At 43.5% G+C, this 21,097-nt stretch overlaps 1 protein-coding gene across 1 annotated transcript in view; it reads left to right on the plus strand.

The window, feature by feature from the left end:
- Positions 1-8,525: 8,525 nt before the first annotated feature.
- The window catches only part of Sertad2 (SERTA domain containing 2), a 106,775-nt gene continuing 94,203 nt past the window's right edge, over positions 8,526-21,097 (plus strand). The window contains exon 1 of the mRNA XM_029483675.1: positions 8,526-9,073. The gene's annotated coding sequence lies outside the window, so the exon portion shown is untranslated. The remainder of the gene's footprint in view (positions 9,074-21,097) is intronic.

Here is a 21,097-nt window from a genome sequence, read left to right on the forward strand (position 1 = left end):
AAATTATTTATTTATTTATTTATGATGGTTGTGAGCCATCATGTGGTTGCTGGGAATGAAGGTTGCTCACTCCGACCTAAAGATTTATTTATTATATCTAACTACACTGTAGCTGTCTTCAGAGGCACCAGAAGAGAGCATCAGATCTTATTCTGGATGGTTGTGAGCCACCATGTGGTTGCTGGGATTTGAACTGAGGACCTCTGGAAGAGCACTCAGTGCTCTTAACCGCTGAGCCATCTCTCCAGCCCTCTGTTTTTTAATGAAGAGTTTAAGGCTACCTTGGAGTGTATGAAGAAACCCCATCTTACATATTCACAAAGAACAAAAGCAATATACAGCACTATTATTTACATTGGAAAGATAAACACTCATGTATATGTTAACTTCAATATACTTCATGTACGTGAAGCTAGCTGAAGGGTTTGCCTCCTGGTAGGAAACTGAGAGGAAGGGAATGGGGTGGGAGAGAAGCTTACTTTCTATTATCTGTCCTTTTCTATTTCTGAAATGTTTCAAAAGCATCTGTTGAAATTTAAGCTAAAAGAACTTTATACTTTCTTTCCAAATCTACCCAAGTATGCTAGGTCCTCTCATTAGCTTATAAACGTGTTAATTTTTAGCGGCAAATCTTTGGATTGGTCTTTTTCTAGACTGTGAAGCCCTCGGAACACACTGCAGATATTCAGTGTGTGGATTCTGAGCTGCCATTTTGGATAAGTTTATTGTGAAACCACAGAGAGCCACAGTCCCCTCCTCAGTGTTCTTTACCTAGCTGCCCCACCCTGAACCTTCACAGAAGCGCTATGCGGAGAGGTTGCTAGAACTGTGTTATGAGCACAGTTGAAAGACAGAGCTGTGTGCATGTCCCCTCTCTATACCATGGCGTGTTGTGGATGGGATAACGACAGACTGATATCCATTATAAAATAACTATTTGAGACTTATAGCTCATCCATTTTACATTGCTGCACACTTAAAAGAATGTATGGTTAGTCAAAAATTCCTATTTCCCACAATAGCTTTCTATGCCATAGATCAAGTAGTGAGATTTCAAAATATTCCAGCGAGGTAATGTGCACAGAGTGCTTTTATTTTTGTTATAAAAATAAAAATGCACATACGTTGAGGTGGCTGGAAGCAGTAGTGGCTCAGGCATCCCACTATAGATGCTTGTTACTTAAGCTGGTGTCAGCTTGTTACTGGTCAGCACAGCAGTGGGTGAGGACTGATGTTGTTGTTCCCATGAAGTTTTTTGGAAGAATCACCACTATAATAAAGTTTAAAGAGGTTGATACATATCTGTGGACAAACAAATGTTTTGGGTCCACTTGTATATGAGTAATTTGCATATAGCATTTTCCCAGAGACTGCAGGAAAAAAAAAAACAGTTCAAAATTATTTTTGGAATCTGGAGAGGTTTAAAACAGTCTCTTTGGTCTTAAGTGTTTGAGTCATTGGTTAAAGCTACTTACTTCTGTATCCATTTTCCCAAACACCAATGCACATAGATCTTATGGTTTGGGGAAAGCAGAAATGGCAGTGGGCAGTCTCACCCCATAACTTAAACACTTGAGACCCAGGAGATACTTGGCTCTGCTTTTCTTCTTCAGCATCCTGGCCTGGAGGAAATGGCCCCAGGAGCTAGAAAAGCAGGCTGGGCTCCTTTGACTATTACCCCCGCCAGCTACTTTCCCGAGCTCTATAGTGCACAGCTAGCCCTGCTACACTCTCCTGTTTCTGTGTCTGCACAGTCAGTGGCTCCTGCAATGCTGCCTGTCTCAGAGAAACCATGTTAAGGTTAGATGTACTCTCGCCAACTGCTTAAGAGCAACGAGGTTAAGTTTTGTGAATGATGAATTTGAGCGTTTTCTGAGGAAGAGCCACTATTATAGCCTATCTGCAAAACCTCAGGATACAGGGGTTGAAGAGGCCTTATTTCACAACTGCCCTAACATATCTAAGCCTATGTCTCATTGTGCATAACAAGGAGTATATAAAAGCAAGGTATGTATTTTAACATTGTAACATGATACTCAGGTGTCTACCACCCATTTTAATAAATAGAGCACTACCCTGTAATAACCATTTTTAAAATGCCTCTTTTGGTTCTATGTTCAGAATTTTATTTTCCTGATTTTTTTTATTGTTTTATTCTTTTTTAAAATGGGGATGGAATCCAGGCTTCTTCCTTGCAGATAAAGCCTCTATCACTTGCTTCTTTTCATTTTTGCTCTTACTTGGCTGTCTCTTTTGCATGTACATGCACATTCACCCATGTGCACATGCATGAGAGGCCAGGGGTCAGCCTCAGCTAAGGACCACCTCCCTGTTCTTGTCTTTGTGAGATAGGGCATCTCACAGCCTAGAACTCACCATGTAGGCTAAGCTGGCTGGCCAGTAAATCCCTAGGGATCTCCCTCTGCCTAGCTCAGCAGCACTGGGTTTGATAAGTCAATGCCACTCTGCCCACTTTGTTTTCTTTTTTCTTTGTTTTTTTTTTTTTTTGTTTTTAACTGGGGGGTCAATTTCAGGTCCCTGAGCTTGCAAGGTAAGCACTTTAGCAACCAGCACCTCCTCCCCACTCCCTGATTACTTAAAAACACAAACTTTATCTACCTGCCTATCTATCTATCTATTTATCTATCTATCTACCTACCTACCCATCCATCTATCTATTTATTTGTTTTTGTGTAATTGTGTGCAGGCAAAGGCTTGCATGCAACACGGCATGCACGTGGAGGTTACAGGAAACTTGTAGCAAGCAGTTGGTTTTCTTCTCCCAAGTGGGTCCTAAGGAATCACACTCAAGTTGTCAGGCTTGGTACTGAGCCACACAACCACCTGCCCTCTCCTTTTTTAATAGTAGTTTTTACAGTGTTTCCCTATGCTGCTTAGGCTGGCCTTGAACTTGTGATCCCCCCAGGTAAGTCTTCCATAGTAGGTAGGGAAGACACCTGATTTGATTATTTGAATGCTTTCTGAAAAATATGTTGTCCAGTCTTGCATGCGCTTAACCTGCAAGTAGAATTCTGCTTTTTTTTTTTTTCATTAATTTTTTTTTCATTTCATTCTTTTTAGATAACCCTGACCAACTCACTACTTTGTCTTCCCAGCGCACGACCTCTAGCCAGCTACTTTTTGGATTCCTGTATTTCTCTCCTGAGAAGCCCTCTGCTGGCAGATTTTTCTCCCCAGAATTGTTCGTTCACACCCCTGCTAAATAGTCATCCTTAGAAAACTGAGGTCAAAAGCTGCTAGTGATGGTACACGCCTTTAAAACTCCTGCGGCAGACGCAGGAAGATCTCTGACTTCAAGATCAGCCTGGTCTTCAGATGGAGTTCCAGTATAGCCAAGGCTACACATAGCTAGGGCTACACAGAGAATCCCTGTCTCAGAAACAAACAAACGAACAAAAACCAAAAGCAAAAAAACAAACAATAACAACAGCAACAAGACAAACTCCAGAGCCAATGATGTAGCTTAGCGGGAGAGTATTTGGCCAGCACGGTCATGGTCATGGTTTCAATCCCAAGAACCAAGAGCAAAGGGAGCGAAGAATCAGTTTCTGGGAGCTGAATAAGATGGGTGGGTGTGCTCCCAGCCACTTGAGTGAGTTAGAGGCCAGCCTGGGCTATAGGATGCTATCTCAGGAACAAAACAACTTTTTTTTTTTTTAAAGTCATATTCAGTAGAATGAAATATATTTATGATATATTTAGTTTAAATATTTTCAAAACCACACATAGGCCAAATATTTAATAGCTATTTCTAGAAAATAGTTATAGGTAAATTTTTTTCTTTGTGATTCCACACCCCCCCACACCCAAAATTTGCAACAGATTACGGGAAGTCTACACAGTTGGTTCAACTCCTAGCCTGACTTTATTTTCACATCTCCCAGAGGTGGGGAGCAGATGAAGTTCTGAGTAGATGTCTGTCATTAATATGAGCACAGCTAAATCAAGGACCCGGATGCTTCAGACCCATGGGAATGCCAAAGCCTTTCTCAGGTCAGGCTCAGGGAAATGGAGACATCCTCTGGTCCATGTGCAGATTAGGTAATGATTAAGCAGACATAGAATGCTAAATTATAAGCTCCTGGAACCGCAGAAAGCAGACTGTGGTCCTGCTAGGTAATGTTTATAACTGTGAGGGCCCCAGTATTGGAAAGTGGTGATGAGCAGTTGAGACTGTAAGAGGGAATCCTGAGAAATTTGCTTTTGAAAACCTTCATCTCTACAACACCCCAGCCTTCAGATTTGGGGAACCCGCAGGTGGGGTTGCCTGAAATTTCTCAGTCCACCAGAAAAGGGGTACAGGCAGCTGGGCTCAATCACACCATGTACCTTCCTGCCAAACTCCCAGTTTAGGCTTAGGCCTGCGCATACATGTGACTTTCTGAGGGCCACAAAGCTGTAACCATTACTTAAGGTCAGAGTTCAGTATGCCAGTAATAAGCCATTAAGGATGGATTCAGCAGAGGCAAGCTTTTAAAGCAGCAGGATCCACAGCCAGCAGGGGTTATTTTGGGTGTACCTTTGTGGGAAATGACTGTTTTCAACTTGCCTGTGGAGGAGACAGTCCTAACCTGATAGTGCACGGGGAGAATTTAAGCAACACTTTTGTCACCACCCTGCCTTTGCTAAGCAGCACCCTGAATCTATCCCCAAAGCACTTGGTGATGCTTTCACTTGTCTGTCAGTCCTGATATCAAAGGGAGCAGCACCTGCTGCTTAACCCGACCCCCACAGCTAATTCCCTTCCCTTTCATCCGACTTTGAAGAGGCCCTGTGTCTACTGCTTGCTTCCTGACTCATGATGGATATTGCAATCGCATCAATTGCTTCTCACTGTGGTTATGGTCAGCACTGACGGCTTTCTACGAGGTGCACACAAGCATGTAAGTAAACATATTTGGGCTAGTCTTGATATAAAGCTTTTTAAAATCCTGGATTGCTTGACTGTTTCTAACTTGGAAACAGGAGTGGGCAGAAGAGGCCATCTTAGAGCAGCCGCTTAGCTGCACTCAGTCTTTAAACTTAACAGAGGGAGCACTGGGAGATGGAGGGGGGGTGGGGTCCATGGCAGCAGAAACTGTGGTGGATATAGACATACACACTACACATTACACATACACTCGCACACACACACACACACACACACACACACACACACACACACACACTTGCCTCCAATCCTTACCATGTGTCACTTTAGAATTCTGTGCCCTCCTTATTCCAATATTTCTTAAAGTGTGGAAGGCCTGCTAGATTCCTGGGTCTCCCCTTAGGTGTGTGTGTGTGTGTGTGTGTGTGTGTGTGTGTGTGTGTGTGATAAAACCTGCCAACTCATTTGAACTAGAGATGAATCTCAATAGCATCAGTAAGTTTGCCCCAACTATGCTTCTATAAGCAGTGTTGTGGCGAACACCTTCCACTGCCAGGTGGGACCTTTACAAAGTTAATAATTCCAGGAGTTCTAAAGGGAGGCTTATTAAGACAGGAAGTAAACAGCCAGGCAGCCGTGGCACATGCATTCAGAGAGGCAAGTAGAAGTGACTTCCAACTGACTGAGTTCGAAGTCAGCCTGGTCTACAGAGTGAGTTTCAGGACAGCCAGGGCTACACAGAAAAACCCTGTCTCAAAAAAACAAGACAGGAAGTAAACAACTCATAAATCTCAGAAATCCCTGAAACACACCAGATTCACAAGACTTCTCCCTCCCCAAGGTTATGAAAGCAGTAAAGTCTGGGGAAGAGAGAGACTCTTTCATTTAAGGAGCTGCAAGCAAATCATGGGAAAAGCTCCAATATTTCAGCTTTGGTGAGTTGTCACCCGTATTGGGGTGGGCTTTCTGTGACATGACTGCAAATGAGTAGTCCATGTTCTGTAAGTAACCCCAGGAAATTCATTGATTCAGTAAGTTGGCCTTTTGTGATACTTAGCTTTGCCCTGGGTAATCAGACATCTGTTTCTGTCTCCCCAAGAACAGCAGCACACAACACTTTCTACTCAGACTTATGCACAGCAAATACGCAAGTGATCACAAAACGATCATAAAGTAGAAGCCAGGAGAGAAATAGATGTGAGAGGAAAAAAGAGTAAGGACAGGAAGAAAGAGAGGTGTCTAATGAAGTGGTTAGTGTGTCAATACTCAAATCACCTGAACTATTGCAAGCAGCAAGTAACCCATAGACCTGAGGGGAGACCCAGGAATCTAGCAGGCCTTCCACACTTCAAGAAATATTGGAATAAGGAGGGCACAGAATTCTAAAGTGACACATGGTAAGGATTGGAGGCAAGCCATAGCTCTTCCACCACGAGATTGCTAACCCTTATTTGGAGATCTTTCAGAGTCAAAATCTGTTCATAGTACCATTATGGTATATACAATAATCCACTACATTTACCTATCTATAAAATGACCTCATAGAAGAATATATATATATATATGGAGAGATGGCTCAGAAGTTAAGAGCACTTTGCTGCCCTTGCAGAGGACCCAGGTTTGGTTCCCAGCACCCACACAGCTGTGAGAGCAGCTTTCTCTGACTCCAGGCGATCCAATGCCTTCTTTTGGCCTTTACAGGCACCAGGCACTAACATAGTACACATAAATAATAAATACAAGCAGACACTCATCTGCATAAAATAAAATGTAGTACAGTAACCCAGATTAGAAGTAGTGGGGTGTTTTGTTTGTTTTTGCCACAGTGAGGGATCCAGCTAACATTGTTCACCTTGTACGAATCACTAGGCTGACAGTGAGAACACTAGGTCCCCTGCCCTGCATAGCTCCAGTGTAGTTTCAACACACGAAGAGAAAATGCATAAATGAGCTGTGTGTTGCAAGAAGTTGCTGGCACAGTTCATTTTCATTAATAGATTCTGGACCAGAAGGTATCACGGAGTCAAGCTGTGTCACAATTAAGCTCCAGAAAGGTCTGGGTCCTAAGGTGAGCACAGTTAAGGAAAGCCCCAATGTGACCAGAGTAAACATTTGTCTTCATTTTTATCTTTTTCCCATTTCTAAAGCACTGTGGATTTCTGTTATCTCGGGGTGAGGGTGGGGGTGGGGGAGTCTCACTCACTTCAAGATCCTAAAGTAATATTGTCTCACCAGTACTTATTTCAAAAGTGGGTGTTGGGTATTCCAGTCTATTTGAATAGGAATGCAGCTGTTTTAAGCCCCAGGAAAACACCTTTGAATCCAGGAAGCCAAGAAGTCAAGGCAGTAGGGATGAAACAGGTTTAAGGGCCAGCCTGCGCTACGCAGCAAATACTAGGACAGCCGGGATCAAGTATCGAGACTCTGTCTTAACAACACCCGAAACAAACAATGCATTTTGTAGGTAAGAAGATGGGTTTTGCCAGCGTGTTTGCTTTTTGGGGGGATTTCTTTCAAGTCCTAATGCATAACAATGGGTTAAAGTCTGTGAAGTGATTACTGGACAACAGCCAAAATATTGAGACACGCCATAGCTCCTGGGAACGAGTACTGAGTAGGTGCACTCAGGCACTGCCTTAGGGTTCAAGGTGAGGGAGTGGGAGAGTGCAGAGGGACGTTTGGAGAAAGCTAAGATACACGCGTACTGCAAAGCCCGAACAGAGTCGTTCACACCAGTTTAAGAAGTGCCTTTTCCAGAAACCCAATAAAAGGACATGTGTTCCGAGGAGCTGTTTCAACCTGTCTACACCCTAGGCGACTTCCCCCACAAAACGGGCAAATCCTGGGCCAAAGTGATTGCCACGCCTTGCGTCTTTGGCTCCTGAAATCCCAGAGCACGTGCCCACCGGGGCTGTTTTAGCAGTGGACACTATGGACGCGGATCAAGTTTGGATCGGATCCACTCCGAATCGGTCCGCCCTGAGAGTGGGCTTGGCCGGCAGGTCCGCTGGCAGGTTTCGCAAGGGGCCCGCCCGCGCGCCCCTCCAGCCGGTCCAGGGTTAGGCTGCCAGCTGCGGTGCCCCGCCCCGCTCCGCCCCGCCCCGCCCCGCCCCGCGCGGCCCGGTTCTCACACGGTTACTTGCGTGACTGACTCGGGCCGGGCGGGCTGGAGGACCGCGCGGGAGGAGGGAGCCAGAGCGCGGGCCCGCCCGCTCCTCACCGCCAGCTTCTCCTCCTCATTGGCCACAGGCCGGCGTCCATCACCCCCAGGTGGCGCTCGGATTGGCGGAAAGCGCGCTTCTAGAACGAGGAGGGCAGAGTGACTCCGCGGGTCTCCCGCGGCTCTTTTTCTCCTCCTCCTGCTCAACGTCCACCCACCTCTCCCCACCCCCATCACTTCCCCCGCCCGGTGCTCTACAGTGTCCTTAGAAGACTCATTGGGCCAGGGGCGAAGCCAGCCACCTAGCGAGCCTCACTGCCATTGGTCTATGGTCACGCCCGTCACGGCGGTACGCCCTGCCACTGGGCAGCCTCGCTGCGCTCCCGCCCCGCCACCGCCTCCCTCGCGGCTCTCCCCAGCCCCCTACCCCGCCCGCCCCGCCGCTTCTTCCCGGTCCAGCTGGGCGGGGACTGCCCTAGGACTCTTTAAAGTCTGTGAGTCACTGCACAACCTATCAATCCAATTAAATGTCTTGAGCGAGCTGAGCGGGCGGTGCTCCCCGCCGCCGGCCGCCCCTGCTCTCGGCGCCCCGCTATCCATGGCTGGCTGGCTGTATTCCTCCCGGTGCGTCCTCCTCCCGCATCTCGCCAGCCTCGGCAACTTCCCTTCAGCTAGCCTCTGCCCCCAGGCCGCCACGGCATGGGCTAGACCCCGAGCCGCTTCTTGCTGTCTCCCGTCCAGTCCGTGCGCCGTATCGCCCCTTTAGCCCGTCTCGCCCATCCCCGCCGTTTCCCCGACAGTCAGTCCATCCCTCGGTCGGCTTTCCTCCGCGGGGCAGCGGTGGAGGACCAGCGGGCTCCGTAGGAGCGGGAGCCCCCACCCCGCTCCTCCTCCCGCTCCTCCGCGCTCCCACTCGTCGGGATCCCCTGTCCCGCACCGAGGGACGCGCCGACCGACGTCCTCTCCCTGCGGCCGTACGACCCGCCCGGGGGCTGGACCGGGCGCCCACTTCTTCGCGGAAGGTGAGTACCGAGTGGGGTTTGGGGTGGGGTGGTCTGCAAAAATAAATAAATAAATAAAAATGTGGTGGCCGGGCCACTTTTGGGCAGGGCAGGGATCAGGTTGTGGCTGGAGGTTCCCGGTCGGCGTGGATGAGGAGGTGACTCCCTCCTTCCCTCTCTCGCTCCCCCTCTCTCCACCCCCCCCCGCCCGCCCTTGACACCCTCCTTCTCCTGTCTTGCTGTACATGTAGGTATTGCCAGACTTCCACCAGCGGGGCATTATGCCGCCTGTGAAATAATTGGTGCTGGCATGCTCTCTGTCTTTTGAATGCCTAAGTGAGCAGTAATAGTCTGCGATGTGATCTGATAGACTGAGTGCCCCGCAGAAAGTGTAAAATGCCTAATGGGGGCACATTTTCCTCTAAATCGAAGTTAACTTTCATTCAATAAAGGCAAAGCAAAAGGTGTTTGTAATTTGAGTGCATGGTGATAGAGGAGAATACTGGTTGCCTACTGGCTTAGTTTTTATTTTGAAGCAATTTTATAGGTTTTCTTGTGAAAAATGTGAATTCAGTATTAAAGGTTCTGAAAGTCTAAACCTGTTGGAAGAGAGCAGGTGAGAAGGGAATCCAGCATGGTATGTCCACTTCGATTTTCTCTTGCTCTAGGGAGGCATTGCAACGCAGAATTCTGTCTTCGTCTTTATGCACAGAACAGCTTAGAGGTTGTTTCTTTGGGTATACAATTTTTGTGTTCTTGACTACTCTTTAAGCAACATTATTCTACAGAATTTCTTCAGTTTTTAATTTGGTTTCTCCATCTTAAATGCCTCCGGACTACGAATACCCACCACTACCTGCATCACGAGAGTCTTGCTGTATGGACCTTTAGTATTTATTTTGAGGTGAAAGAATGATAAGAAATGGTTACTCCGAGTTGGCTTCCAGGGTTGCTGTTTAGAATTCATTAGTTTTAAGTCGCTATTACCTTGCACTAGTTGTCCATAAGATTTAAATTAGGCCAAACCAAACATATTTTGAAATATTAAAGTACAGCAAAGACCTCTTAGTAGTTCATTTTCTACTTCTCTTTCAGACTAACCAGAATAAGTTGTTACTAAATTTAATTTTAAAGAATAGACTGTTCCTGTACTGAAATCTGCCAAGTTGCTACAGAAAGATTTCTTTTTAAAGAGCAGAAATGTGGTTATGATCAGTCCAAAGTGGTGAAGTTTAAAAGTGACTTATATGTAAATGTTGCTTTAAAGAAGCGCTTGTCACCAGCTTCAAGACCTTTCAGTATATTTCAGGAAGACTTACACAGAGCCTTTTTGAGTTGTTTAATAAATTTGCATGTGACTTTTTTCATGAGGCTGAAGCCTCAAAGCACAGGGCATCCTGCTGTCTGAATTTGAATTTTGCCAGTATCTCTCCCTCACTGGCTCTGTGACCTTGGACAAGTTTAAAATAATCTGGACTGTAGTGATTTTCTCCAGTTGTTTCTCCAGAAAGACTCCTCTTTAAAAGACCTCCCCTCCCCCAAAGATGAATAGAATGCTTGCCATAGACAACATCACTGCTGGAAGACAGGTATCTGCGTAGAATTGCAGAGTGAGGTCCCAGGGGCTGAAGAGATTGCTCAGTTGGTTGTCCATTTTCTGAACTCAAGATTCTCAGTACCCACAAAAATGTGGCAGCCTTCCTGTAATCTCAGCACTGTGGGGTGGGGCGGGGGTGAGGCAGTGGAGACAAGGACTGTTGGGGCAAACTAGCTAGTTAGACTAGCCAAATTGGCAAGCGCTGGATTCAAGCAAGAGACCCTATCTCAATAAAAGATGGAGAAAGAATGCAGCAGATACTTGATGCCGACCTCTAACCTCTGTGTATGTGCACATGCACGTGCAAAGATACAGGAATACCAATAAACATTCACTTACCGTACACACAGGAGAAGGAGTACAGCGCCCTCCAGAATCAGGCTGCTAGTGCCCATCAGGTGCCCATCTGCCAGGGAGGCCCAAAAATCAACCAACCAAACTAAACTCAAAACAAAATGCAAAGAGAGAGTTCTCAAATCAGGTTCTGTAGGTTCAAGTCTCAGTATTTTCTTTTGCCATTTGTGTGCCCTTGACCAAGTTACCGTTAGTTATTTCATCTATAAAAGGAGGACAGTAGCAGCACCTACTCCATGTTGTTATGATGAGAGCAGATAAGCTCATATGTGCAGAGGTTCTGAAGTGTTTGGGATATCTTCCTGAGTTTAGCTCATTTTTTGTTTCTTGTATACAGGTGAGTTTTTAAAAAGAAGTGTGTTTGTTTTGTTTTCCTTATTGCACTAAGAAATCAAATCTAGGGCCTTGCCTATGTAAAAGTAAGTAGTTCACCACTGAGCTGTATGCTTAGCCTCAGTCGTATATTTTTAAATGAAGGTAATAATCATTGCTGTTAATAAAAGAAGACTTTTATAAATATTTCTGATGTTTGAAATAGAGTTTATATAAAACTTTAAAGAAATTCTATTATTAGAAGCCAGATATGGTGGCACACACCTGTAAGCCACCAGTAATCCAGAGGTAGAAACAGGAAGATTCCTGCAAGTTTAAGGCCATCTTGGTCTACATATAAGGTTCTATGTCAGCCAGGACTTCATAACAAGCCTTTTTCTCAAAATCTCTTCAAAAAAGCCACATATAGCTCAGTTGTTAAATCACTTATAAGCATGAGGACCTGAATTTGATCCCCAGACCCCACATTAATATTTCCTTATTTTATGTATACGAGTACACTGTAGTGGAAGAAGGCATTGGATCCCATTACAGATGGTTATGAGCCACCATGTGGTTGCTGGGAATTGAACTCAGGACCTCTAGAAGAACAGTCGGTGCTCTTAACTGCTGAGCCATCTCTCCAGCTCCAGAGCCCACATTAAAAAGCTGGTTCTGGTGAGTACGCTTGCAGTCGTAGTACTGCAGAAGCAGCAACAGGCTGCTGTTCTCTGGCCAGCCAGCTTAGCTTACTTGGCAAGTTCCAGCCCAGTGGGAGGCATTGTCTCAAAAACAAAGTAGATAGTGCCTAAGCAATGATACTTGAGGTTGTCTCTGATTTCTGCATATATGCACACACACGTTCGTGCTCACCTGCACACAGGAACATGCACACACATACACAGACAGAAAGGAAGGACACTCAGTTATTGGGCAAGACATACTGTATATACCTGTAAGCTTGGCACTCAGGAAGCTGAGGCCAAATGATCAGAATTTAAGGGCTAACAGGGACTATATAGTGCGACATTGTTTTTGAAAAATGGCTTTACTTCCTTGGATGAGTTGAGTTGTTTACACTCTGTCACTTTTGTTTCTTTTTGAGATAAACTCTCACTCTGGTCCAGGCGAGCTATCATCAAGTGCTTGGCCTCCTGAGTGCTAGGATTTCAAGTGTGAGGCACCATTTTTGGCTTTCTTTCATTTAAATTTGCATAGTATCACGTGCCTGCCTCAGTTACAAAATTGTTATAAAAATGGCATAATTGTTGCCTCCGGTGGCTTTCTCCTGGCTAAACAGAAGTATTTGTAAAGGTAACAGTAGCATTTCATTCCTGAGTCCATGCCTGGTGCCTAGCAGAGCACCTGGCTTAGAAAGGAGCGAATAACCATGTGCAAGTGATTAAACAGGGTTTTCAAATTGTTTATGAATAGCTGAATGTACAGTTAAGTCTGATAGTGTAGAGACTGCTGTTACTTTAGAACTGAATTTTTATTTTATTTGTCCTGTGGTGGCTCACACCTTTAATCCCAGCACTTGGGGGTAGGTGGGTATTTTTTTTAACTTTATTTTGGTGCTTAGAGAGTAAGTAAAATTTACAATTTATTTTCTATTAATGGTTTTTATTTTGAAGACTATACTAAAGTACTCTGAAAAGGCACATCTGATATCTTCCTCTGTTACCTGACATATCCAGGTCTTAATCATAGCCTTTTCTGACTTGTAAGCTTTCTGTCACTAAGTTGAATGCTATTCTTCATTAATGTGAACCATACAAATTAGATTTTGAATGTATCAAATGGTGATCGGATATAATTCTCTGCTTCAGAATTAATAAAGAGAATGTGTGAGTCTTCCATGGCGCCACTTCCTCAAGGACTGAAGCTTTGCTTCTGTTTCCATTCAGGAATCAAACTCTTTCTCTTGAACAGTCGTAGTAATAATAATTTACTGCTGAAGTAGCTACAGTAGATATGTGGCAGGTATGTGGAATCAGTAAATGAGATGATTTTCAGACTTTCCCACATTTTCATAGACGTTACACAATTGGGAACCCTGTTACTTTTAAACAAACACACTGCACGGGCCACTGCCTGCATCGTTTATGGAAACTTGTTATTTTACTTGTCAATACAATGTAGCTTGGTCACTGAGCCCTCTGAAGTTATAAAATGCATGAATTAAAAGAAGCATCTTCATTTACAAAATCAGGAGTGTGGCTGAGTTTTATGACATTGTAAAGCCTTCTTGAGGTAGAAGCTCAGGAGGCAGCTCCTGTAACCAGGTAAGTCTGTGTATGCAATCCTTTGTTTGATCAAATGATGCTACATGGTTTTGTTGGCCATATTGCATTTTAATTGACTAAAATAATCAAATTTTAGAAAAATGTCCTTCTTTATAGACAGAACCAGTTCTCATGCATGTATGGGCCAGGCAGCGCTGAAACCTGTGGTCTCCTGCTTTGGCCTTCTGAGTGTGGATCATGGCCAGGTGGCCACGTCTTGCTGTTTGTGTACTTTTTCTTTTACTTCTTTGTGTAGCCTTGGGTGGCCTGTTACTTACACTGTGGACTACACCTATCTTGAGCTAATGGCAGTTCTTCTTGTTTTATCCTTTAAAATGCTCTGCTATAAGCATGGGCCACTGTGTCTGACTTTGAAATATCATTTTGTTATGTTTTGTTTCTTTTTGAGATGCGGTTTCTTTTTGAAGACCATGCTGGCATCAAATTCAGAGATCCATCTGCCTCTGCCTCCCAAGTACTGAGATTAAAGGTATGTGGTATCCTGCCTGGCTTTAAAATATGTTTTTAAGGGTTGGAGAGATGGCTCAGTGATTAAGAACACTAGTTGCTCTTCTACAGGACCTGAGTTCAATTCCTGGCACTGACAAGATGGCTCACAACTATCCATGCCTTCAGTTCTCAGAGATCCGTAGTCGTCGTCTTCTTGCCTTTGCTCATGCAGATGTGCAGGCAAGACAGCCACATAAAATAAAAAATAAATCTTAAAAAAAAAGAATTGAGCCCCGTTCAATCCCTAATATCACTCCTCACCCAAAAAGAAAAACAAACAAACAAACAAACAAACTGTAACAATAGACCCAGGCTTGGAGGGGAGAGATGGCTCAGCAGTTAAGAGTGCTGACTGCTCTTCCAGAGGAGCTGAGGTTCAGTTCTCAGCCCTCACATGGCAGCTCATTCCTGTCTGTAACTCTGGTTCCAGGGCATCTGACACTCTCACACAAACATACGTTCAGGCAAAAACATTAATAAACATATAATAAAAATAAATTATACACACACACACATACACACACAGAGCCAGGCTTAAGATTTCTTGTCAAAACAAACAAAAGCAGAGAAAAACTTAAAAAGAAAGTCAAAGAAAAATTCATGCATTATTTCCTTTTAAAGGGAGCTTGGGTTTGGGACCCTCTTTTGTAGTCATTCATGTACTGTTTGAATGAAGTAGAATATACTCACTCAGAGTGGAGTGGCTTGAAGGATTGGCTTTATCCCATTTAGTTCCTTTTATTTAGGGGGATGGACAAGGGTGTGTACTGAAAGGCTGTACTTTAAAGATCACCCTGCATGGCCTCTAAAAATGAACAGTGAGCCTTCACCATTGTCTTTGTTGTAGGTTTTCTTTTTGTTTTGCTTTAAGACTGGGTCTCATGTGATCCAGTTTGGCCTTGAACTCTTGATCCTCCTGCCACCTTCTTCCAAGTGTTGGGATTGCAGGACTATAGGATTTAAGAACCTTTAAAACTTAGAAGGTAAAACCCAGCACTTGGGGGCCAGAGGCAGGTGGATCTCTGGGTTTGAGGCCAGGCTGGTCTACAGAGAGAGTTCCAGGACAGCCAGGGCTGCCCAGGTCAAACAAAGAAACAAATAAATATAAAAAATAAACCTGAGAAGGTGGCGAGGTGTGGTGGCATGCGTCTTCAGACCTAGCCTTGGCAAGGGGAGGGAGGAGGATGAGAAGATTCAGTTCCCTAGTGTGTTCAAGGTCAGTCTGGGCCTCAAGAGAGTCGGTCCCAAAAAATAGGTGTAGAGTTTTCCTGTTATATAAATTTGTTAGAATTCAGCCTTACTCTTTCTTTAATTATTAGCAATTATGGCAGCCTTATGATAATGTTCAACTCTCAATGTGAACCTGTAATGTTGGTGGCTTCGTAATAGGACCTGTTTAAACAAACGAGTCCTACACAGAAATGCCTCATCAGTTTTGAAGATAGGGAGTACTGACCTCTCAAATGTGAGGTTTTTTAAGCATAAATGTTTTTCTGACTGCTGGGACTGTACTCTGCGCACACTCAACACAGGCTCTGCCACTGAACTACAGCCCCCGTCCCCTGCAAAAGAAGCCACTCTTTTTGTTTTAGGGTTTAGTTTTAATTACCATGTGTGTTACTTTAGGTGTGTGCACGGAGGCTAGAAGCCTGGAGCTGGAGTTGAGGCGGTTAGGAACTGATTGACACGGTGCTGGGAACTTAATTTGTTCTGAACTACTGAGCTGTCTCTCCAGCCTGCTCCCAGGAATCAACTTAAAGAACAAAACAAAACACCCAACGACTTCCCTGTTTGTTCCATCTCCGCTGAGCTGAAACAGCAGCTTGATGCATTCCTTGCTTTTGAATTTAAAGTCCATCGGTATAGGATGATTTGTGTGATAACCCTGAATGCTTACTTTTAACATATCAAATAATCAAAGTATCCCACCTTTTAAGTATTGTTTCCCACAAGTCTTTGTTGAAAGTCGTTTTCAATTTTCTTACTATTTCTGAATGATTGCACTCATTTGTGTGTGTGTGCATGTGTGCATGTGTGTGTACATGTGCATGTGTGCATATGCATGTGCTTGTGACATCTTTCTGAGTTTTTTTCTTGACCATGTTAATTTTTCCTTCAGCTCTCTGTGCATTTGCCGATGTAGAACATGTAGAGATAAAGCTTTCTCTTATTTTAGACTGCTATATTGGACCAATGGAAAAGCCTTTTCTATAGAAAGATTTTCTTTGTTTTATAGAAAGATGAGCATTGATCATCTCACCTGCAGTTTACCTAAAGTTTAAAGGCCACACTGTAAACCTAAGACATGGCTCAAAGTACTCGAGAGAAATGGCAACAGAAAAAATATTAACATCTTTATTATTTACTGAATATTTTTGGGGTGTGTGTGTGTGGTACAGCCTTTTTTTTTTTTTCCCCCTTTGTTGATGTCACTGTAAAGTGTCTCAGACATGGACTTTGTTTTGCTCCATGCCAAGTGATTGCTGAATTTATAAGGAGCTTTCTTTTCTATGTGGTGACTGCCCCAACCACATTGAGGGCGACTTTCCTGAGAAAGTCACGGCATGTGACACGGGAAGCAACAGCTCCTTTTGTTTTGTTTTTAAACTCTTGAAATGGTGTCAGGACATCAGACCTCAGCCACAGTGAAGTTTTCCAGACTCACATTGTTGCATGATTAATGTCCCCGTTGAAGTCATATCGGCATTACTGTCTTCATTGGCTTTAATTCAAATGAAATGTCCCCTTTGGGTTAACTGTTGTTTGGATTTTTACCTAGAAAAATCAGAACATAAAAATGAATGCTTTTTTCTTTCTTTGTGATGCTGAAAATCAGCCCATAAGCATAAACAGCAGATGTCCTACCACCGAGCTATACCTCCAGACCCAAATATGTATTTCAAAGTACTATGTCCATAAAAATTTTGTGAGTAAAAAAAAAAAATTCCCAAGGACCACAGTCTTTGACTTGGTAGGAATATTTATTGATTTCTCAAACTTCTTGACATTATTCAGACATCCCAAGTCAGAAGTCCTTAAGTCCCATTAAATAAAATAAATAGGTCATCCTTTTGAGACAGGATCTCAAACACATTATGTTGCCCAGGCTGGCCTTGAACTTGCTTCTAGTCAGGCTGACCTGGGACTCCTGTGTCAACCCTCTCAGTGAATGCAGGAATCACAGATGTGTACCAGCAAGACTGCCTGGCTCTTCTCTCTGACTTAGAAAACAATCTGTTGCTATTTTTAAAATGTAATTTAATTCATCTTTAATTTAATTTTATGTGTATAGGTATTTTGTCTGCATGTCCATCTGTGCAGTCTGAATGTCTGGTGCCTGTGGAAGCCATAAGAAAGCATCAAATCCTTTGGAGTTGGAGTTATAGGTGGTTGTGAGCCACCCTGTCAGTGCTGCGGATTGGACACAGGTCCTCTGGAAGAGCAACCAGTGCTCTTAACTGCTGAGCTATCTTTCTAGTTCCTTTTGTACATTTCATTTAATGCAAATAAAATTAGACACATTGTATTCTGGAGTCCCTGATGTGGACCAGCTAGGCAGTGTGGGGTTGCAGAGTGGAAAAGAAAGGCATATTTCCACTCTGGAAACAGGTTCCAGAGGGTTTGGGGGAAGTCAGAGCTTGGTAGCAGCCATAATTAACCATTGCACACTGATGAAATGATAACAGGAAAGACTCTTAATGTAGATTTTATGTCCTTTGATTTTGTATAAAGAGAATCCTGATTCCGACCACACAATTCATTTGAGTAAACAATTTGTATTTGAATTTGAGTTGGGACATCAAAACATAACAATGTCACTTTCTCCCAGAAATCATGAATCTTCCTTATTTATTAACCCTGGAAAACTTTATGATGATCATGGTTTGGAGTGTTTCCTAGATTTTTTTTTTTTAATTGGACTTTTTAAGTTGTTTTCTCCTGTCCCTTTGTTTCCTTTGTGACCAAGCCAAAAAATAAAAAAATAAAAATAAAAATAAAAAAATTGGTAACAATGAATGTTTCACAATGGGAATGTAGCCACTTAGTTGTCCCAGCAATATTAAACAATTAACAAGAGAACCTTGAGTTTGCTTTGCCTGCTTACAGTGGGAGCTAAGGTTGCAGTCTCAGTGACTGCAGTTTTGTAATTTCCTGCACAAATGAAACTGATAGTGTCAGTTTCATCTCGAATAACAAAGTGAATATATCTATGTTTTATAAAGTAGCATTACATGTAGTGATGATCGTGAGTTAGTTTCATGTTTATGAATATTTAGTATATGTCCTAGGTTCTTGGGAGTATAGTAAGCCACAGCATCTTCCCAGTGATGCCTATAGTCCACTAGAGACAAAAGACCCCTGCAACGAAATCAGTCCTTTATGTTTGGCCGTATGTAACGTAGCATAATGCAAAGTCTGGTTGGCGTGTGCTGCAGCGGTAACACAAGTCCTAGATAAATAGACCCGCCCTCCGGAGGTTCTGGGGAGCCTTCTCGGGAATCCAGCCTTCCTTTAAGTCTAAGTAACATTGGTTGGAAGGCTTTTGTGTCTTGAACAAAGAATAGTTTCTTCTGCAGCTACCACACAGACTCTCAGTAGGGAAGCAGTGAAAAATGGAGCAGGCCTCACTGTCCCCAAGGGAAGCAGAAATTGCACCTGTGAGCAGAGGTTTTAGACACAGTTTGAATGTATTTTAGGTTCCTGAGTCAAAAGTAAATACATAAAAGGCCCAAGGCTGGGAACCCTTGAAACATCAGTGAAGGTGCTGTAGTCAAGGGGAGTTCCCTGAAGAAGGGTGAACAGGCAGCCCTTTTGCCAGCTACTAAAGATACCTTCTCCCCAGCTTTGCCTAGAATAGTCCTGTCTGCCAGGTGGGTATGCCTACACCTAATTTGGCTAACTTAAGAAGTCTGAGTATATTGCTATAATTTATAAGTAATCTTTCTAAATTATTTTGCTTTGAAATTTAGCAGACAGGCCTGTTACTTTTTTTTTTTTTTTAAACGTCTTTATTTAGTGCTGGAACTGGACCTAAGGCCTTGTGCATGCTAGGCAAGCACTTACCCAGCAGGGTTCTAGCCTTGGATTTAAATTCAAACACAATACTGTGTGAACCGTGGGTTTGTTGAATTTTTTTTCTGAGTGTTTTGAAATGCTAACATTATTTTTAGATCACATATGTTTCTTTATTTGGAACTATGTCTAAGATAGGATAATATAATGCATTCCTGTCTCTTAGATTTAAATTTGGGGATAAAAGTACAAAATCTCACAGTTTATCTGTTAATGAAAGTTTTTAGACACTTTTGTGGAGACTTAAAACAACCCTTAAAGAGTTTCTCTTCCTGCAGAGTTTATTGTCCCTCTTATGTCTGATTGAAACCCCCCTCTAGAATAGTTATGTGTGTTATCTGTTGTAAATGAATTCAAGGATGTGTGTGTGTGTGTGTGTGTGTGTGCACAGTGTACCAGATTGTAACCTAACATGATGTTGTATGATGGCTGTAATTCTAGCACTTAGGAGGTGAAGGCAGAAGGATCAGGAGTTCGAAGCCATCCTCAGTTACATAGTGAGTTTGAGACTAGCCTGGACTGTATGAAACACTGTTTCAATACAAAAAGCAACAAGCTGCCATGGGGGTCAGTAGTAGAACATGTGCCTAGCATGTGTGAAGTCCTGGGTTGGATCCCGGGCAGTACCCATCTCTAAAGACAGAGAGATTGGCCAGGGAGGGAGGAAGGGAGGGAGGGAGGGAGAGAGAGAGAGAGAGAGAGAGAGAGAGAGAGAGAGAGAGAGAGAGAGAGAGAGGAGAGAAGAGAGGAGAGAAGGGAGAGAGTGAGAGCTTGAGAGAGAGGGAGTTTACCAAATTGATTCCCATGGTCCATGCCTGTAATCCATGTTACTTGAATGTCTGAGATGAGAGGATTGAGTTTAAAAAAACAACCTAGGAAAGACAGCAGATACCCTGTATCAAAATAAACATTTCCAAATTCAGTATTTTAAAAGCATGTTCTAAATGTATCATCCATAAACCTGCTTTTAAAGCCACCTAGGTTGTGAGGTGCACTGCTATGACCATCTCTATTATCAGAATTTTTGTTTTGTTTCTTTCCTTCCCTAACAAGATCTCATTGCTTCTCACTCTTTTGGCTAAGATCAAGTGAGGAGATAGGGTCTTACTGTATAGCCCAGGCTGGCCTGGGACTCAGTCTGTAGCCCAGGCTAGCCTTGAGTTCTAGGTGTCCTCCTTCCTTAGCTTCCCAAGTGCTGGGTAACATGAGAACAATCACCCCTGTCCGTGAAGCAGGGTTTGAGTTTGTGACTTAATCGTTTCTCTCTTATGTAACTTTTCGTCATGTATGTTTCCTACCTTGCCACACAAACACATTTAAAATAAGAAAAACAAATGGGACTGAGGAGGCACAGAGGAATGGGTGCTTCAAATTCCTGTATCAGATGGACCTTGGAGGGCTTCTCTTCATATATAAGACTCACTGGAGTGTCTTTAAAGAATCGGCACAAATTTGGATTTGGAGACTGGAAGTTATGCGTTTCCCAGGGACCCTTTCTCTACAGGTTTGCTGATCATGATTCATCTTTGACACGGAGATAAGAATGTAATTTTAGTAAGGCTTCTCTGTTCTTTTTATTTTTATACTAAGAATTCTGTGGGAGGTTGGAGAGATGGTTCAGCAGTTGAGGGCACTGGTTGCTCTTCCAGAGGTGTGGGGTTCGCAGAACCCATATGGAGGCTCACAACTGTCTGTAACCCCAGTTCTAAAGGATCCAATGCCCTTTTCTGACTTCTGTGAGCACCAGGCAGGCATGTGGTGCACATTCATACATGCAGGCAGAACACTCATAAACGTAAAGTAAAACCATCTTTTGAAAAAGTATGTGTTGAGGCGGGGCTTATGCCTTTATGTGCATGGGTACATATGCCCATGCATTCCTCTCTCTCTCCCTCCCTCTGCCCCCCCCCCCCC

The sequence above is a fragment of the Mus caroli genome, chromosome 11 (genome assembly GCF_900094665.2).
Source record: "Mus caroli chromosome 11, CAROLI_EIJ_v1.1, whole genome shotgun sequence".
NCBI lineage: Eukaryota > Metazoa > Chordata > Mammalia > Rodentia > Muridae > Mus > Mus caroli.